Here is a 5,272-nt window from a genome sequence, read left to right as displayed (position 1 = left end):
TTTTCCTTCTCTGATGTACCCTGACTGGAAGATCGAACCAGCGACACTTAGCTCGCAGGCCGACGCTCAATCCACTGAGCCAAACCAGCCAGGGGGACCACACTAATGTAACATGTTAATAATAGGGAAAACTGGGTGTGGGGTATATGGAAACTCTCTATGCTACCTTTGAAACTTTTTCTATACATTTAATACTATTTTAAAATAAACAAATTTATTTAAAATTTCAATGCTGAAATAAAATATTCAATTGTTTATATATGAGTACTTTACTTTTAAGCAAAAAGTAGTATGCTCATGAATCTACTGCTAGGGCAGAGAATTGGGAATTCAATACTGGTATCATTCACTGAAGCCCAGATTTTATCAGCAAAGTCTTCTCATTTTGTTCCTCTGCCTTTATTAGCATTTGCAACACTCTCAATTTAGCATCCTTTGCAATTTCATTACCAGGCTAGTTATTTCCTCTTCCAGATCATTAAGTTAAAATACACAAACTTCAACACCACACCCTGTGGCAGTTTTGAGAACTTGTCCTCAAATGGCTGCAGAGCTATGAAGTTAGAAACCAGCTAAATAATGATTATCTGCAAATGGCGATTTCCCAACTTAATTGGTTGAATTTAATTGTGCCGATGGTGATAGTAAAACAAACACTTTATTGCTTTCTAAACAGATACACTGTGGTCCTGAATTCTGATTGAAAGGTAACCAAGTGAGCTTGTTGTAACATATTACTTGTCACTCTCCAGGAATAGTTGTTTATATCTCATAAAGCTGATCATTATCAGATCACTATTTGCATGATCTTTATCACTTCGTATTACTTCCTGTGTGTGGAGTATGTTTGTTTTAGGTTTCTCCATCAAAACCAAACTAGACACCTGTCATCAACTATTTTCTTCCTCTGGAGTCACTAGCCACAAGAGAAAGGTACACACATGGCAGATGTGTAAACACATTCTTATAACCAGGACCTAGATAAAGAAACAGAACATTAGCATTTCAGAAACCCCTCCTGTGCCATCATCCAGGCTTTACCTATTCTGATTTTGAAACTATAATTTCGATTGCTTTTGGCATATTTCAAATAAGAAAATTGAATCATACATTATGTGTCCTTTTGGGTCTGACTTCTTTTGTTCAGCTTTATGTTTGTGATATGAATCCATTTGTTGCATGTAGTTGTAAATAATTTATTCTCATTGCTATATAGAATTTCATTGTGTAAATATACCACAATTTATTTATTTGTTTATTTGTTTGTTTATTTATTTATTTCCTTTTTTCCTCTCAAAGTAGTATCATAGTTCTTTTTCATAGTCTTTTTAACCTTTTTAAGACATAAATTTTTCAATATTTCAGGAAATACTCATCTAAAACCTCATTCTTAATAACTGCACAGCATTCTGTCTTATGAAACATTTGCCTAACAATTCCCTAGTGTTGAGTATTTAGCTTACATTTTGTCAGAAGCCTAGGAAGAGATTCATTGTAAATATTTTTTTCATCTTTGATCATTTCCTTAGGATGATTTTATAGAAACAGAATTGCTGATTGAAAGTCTGTGCACATTAACAAAAAATTAATAATAACTGCCTAATTGTCTTCTAAAAATTAATACTATTTAAATTTTTAACATTAGTTTATGGAAGGGCCATTTCATCATGCTTTTGGCAGTATTGAGCATTATAATTTTAATTTTTACACATGTAAAATGTAAAAAGCCTTTCAGTATTCTTTTAGTTTTTTTATTAAGAGTAAAGTTGACTATTTTTTAACTGTTTTCCTTTTTTATTTGTTTTTACTTATTAATTTAATCCTCACCTGAGAATATGTTTATTAATTTGAGAGAGAGAGAGAGAAAGAGAGAGAGAGAGAAACATTTATTGGCTGCTTCCTGCACCCTCCCTAACTGGGGGTACGTGCAAGGCGGGGGTGGGATTGAGCCTGTAATCTAGGTGTGTGCCCTGACCTTGCCCTGACTGGGGATTGAACTTGCAATGTTTTTGTGTATGGGACAACGTTTCAACCTGGCCAGTGCTCCATTTTTAGTTCTTTTATAAATTAGCTTTTTAAGTTCTTTGATCATTTTTATTAGAGTGTTTATGTTTTTCTTATTAGATTCTTAGATTTTTATATGCTAAGTGATGGTTTTATATGCTTTTTATATTTTTAATATGTTGTGATAATATTTGTTATTATTTATTGTAAACATATTTCCTAATTCATCATACTATATTCATAGTGTCCTTGGACATATAGAAATTTAAATATTTGAAGCCAAGGTCCAAATCTTTTTATATAATCATGTTATTAGCTATTTACAGTGTGATTTCTTACATTATAGTCATACATCAATCAGAAATTAATAAAATTATTATAGTTAGTTTATGCCTTTAAGAAAAAGGTTTTATTTATTTATTTTTAGAGAGAGGGGAAGGAAGGAAGAAAGAAAGGGAGAGAAACATCGCTGTGAGAGAGAAACATCTATCAGTTGCCTCTTGCATGCCCCTATCTGAGGACCTGGCCTGAAACCCAGATATGTGCTTTGACTGGGAATTGAACCAGGGACCCTTCAGTTCACAGGCTGGCACTCAATCCACACCAGCCAGGGCACTTGTTGCCTTTAAAAAATAATTTTGTTTTTAATTGACTCTTTGATTTATCTGGAATTTACTTGACCTTATGATATTATCTTATGAAATAGGACACTTAATTTGATTTTCTCCAAATAATTAATTTCTAAACCATTGTGTTAAATAAACATCAAATTCCTACTGCTTTGTGATTCTTTTTTTAAATCATAATTTGAAGTTACACTATATATTAATGTGTGTTTCATGGTTAGTTATTTTATCCCATTGATCTTTTATTTACACAACATGTTTTTGTTGGGTATCTCTATCTCCTATGTCCTAGACCCTATCATAGGCACAGGGACATATAAAGCTGAACAAGACAGATACTGTAAGCTTCATAAGGACATGGGCCATCTCATTGCAAGAGAGTGTTACCACTCAATTAATTCTAGTTTGTCTTATTACTCCTCAATTATTTTTTCTCACTTGCTTCTTAACATCCAGTTAACTTGAAGGTATGTGGATAGTAGGAAACCAGTCCTCTTTTTTCACTCCGTGACATTTTTTTGTCCAGGCTAGATGGACTATAGGGCCCTGATTGGGTCAACCAAAAGATTTGTTTCTGCTTCTTCCTTTCTACCTTGATTTAGTAAAGGCATAGAGTTTTTTCACAATGCAGCAATAGTAATTGAGAACATTAAACCTAGAGTCAGAAAATCTTTGTTTTAACTCTGATTATGTACTAACTTCATGGCCTCATAAAAATGTCTTCATTTCTTGGAACCCCAGATTCCTCAACTTTAAAATGGAGTTAATCATATTGGTCTTATAGGAAGCTTTGAGGATGAAATGAGAATAGGTATTAAAACTTGTAAATTGTAAAATGTCTCTGATATACAAATTATTACTGTTATTTTTAAACTAAAATACAAAGAACATGAAAGCAGGGCTCATGTCTTGCTGCCTTTGTGATCCCTTGTCCAAGCACCTCATTTATTTAGTACTTATAGGGAGCCCTCAGTAAATACATTAAGAAATTTCCCTGCCATTTATATGCTGTTCTAATATAGCCTGATGGAAACATATCCCACCCAGAAAATATAAGCAAATAACTCATTATTTGTTGTAGATTTCAGTTGTTTTTAGTAGTTTATATAAGCCCGTTGCTATCCCAGAGTTTGGAAACCATCTTAAATATTGATTAAAGGAATAGAGAGCATCTATAAGATAATGTAGTAATCCTTTGACATTTGAGGGGGATGCTTCCCTAAACCCTTACAAATCTCCAAACTTGAAAATACTATGATAATGTACACTTTTCATCATTGAAAACACTAAAATGTAATGAAAGTATTTGTGATCACATTTTTGGTGACAACTCTACTAGTGAAATTGAATTTTTCTTTCTCTTGGGAGGTGGTCTTGCTGTTAGTTCCTTGGCCTGCCCTTAAACAGACACCAGTCAACTTCCTGATTTGCTGACTCCAGGATGAATAGAGCTTAAACCCAAATTGACATCCTTATTCAAACTTGAATTTTATTCTGACAGGAGAACAATTCAAACCTTAACAGAGTGAGTGAGGCCAGATGAATAGCCAGGAGGTTAAGGGACTTGAGAACTCCAGTTAAAAAAAAATGGGTAGATTGAGTTCATTTATCCTATCAGAGTTTTAATCATGTTTTACGGATGAGGAAAACTAGGACTCAGGAATTTTTAATAACTTGTCCAAGGTCAAAGAGCTGAAAGAGTCAGGATTTCAAACCCTGTTGGAATCCATATTTCATACTTCTAACCACTTTGTTCTAGGGTAATGCCAAGGACTCTTTTGGATATCAATATTTTTCCTGGTTGGTGCTTTATAAATGCCCAGGTGAATTTAGATATTGTGGAGAACAATTTAGGCTTGTTATGTAATTGAAGGTAAATTTCATTTTGCTTCAGATATCTCTGTGAACAATGGGGAGAATTAAGCAACTGGTAAGCAGTTACAGATCAGGGCAACTGTACTCCATATTGAGCATGACAGACAGGCTGGCAAGTGGCTCTGAGGGTGGGACCTAGGCACTTAATGCCAGCTCTATCTGGCAACTTGGTGACTCCAGGGATTCAGATCCCAGCAGCCCCGCAGCACCTCCACTACTATGCTTAATTAATTCCTGCATCTGTCAGTAGATATCCAGGCATCTTGAATCTTCATGCTTATAACATTTGCTCTAAAGAGAAATCTGGAACGAGGAGGGCCTACTTGGAGCCCCATCTAAGAAGAGAGTTTAATTTTGTTACTGCAGTACTAGAAGGTTCTTTTCTGTGCTTCTTTTTACCACCTGCTTGAAGATACACAATGTTCCTCCCCATCATAGTGCCCCTTCCCACCCCCTACCCTATGTCATCTGTCAAGGAAGCCTTGCCTCACTTCTCTTATTCCCTTAATTAGGGTAAAGGAGGTAGGTCCATCTTCCCATCAATCTCAGCCTTCCTCTGGGAATAAAAAACCCTCTCATTATTTTTCCTCAGTAAAATTTGGAGCCACAGACCTCTTCCAAACATTGCAGAGATTTTCTATTTCACATTAGGACCCATGGTTTTTATTACAATATGCTGAATATATGTTTTGGCAAATGCTAAAAGATCAATGTGGAAAATTATTTCATCAAAGCTGAATATAACCATCATAAAATCAACTTCTAGG

Source organism: Furipterus horrens, unplaced genomic scaffold (genome assembly GCF_987537825.1).
Source record: "Furipterus horrens unplaced genomic scaffold, mFurHor1.1.pri manual_scaffold_17, whole genome shotgun sequence".
Taxonomy (NCBI): Eukaryota; Metazoa; Chordata; class Mammalia; order Chiroptera; family Furipteridae; genus Furipterus; species Furipterus horrens.
The sequence above is the reverse complement of the archived record's forward strand: the minus strand, read 5'-3'. Positions refer to the sequence as shown.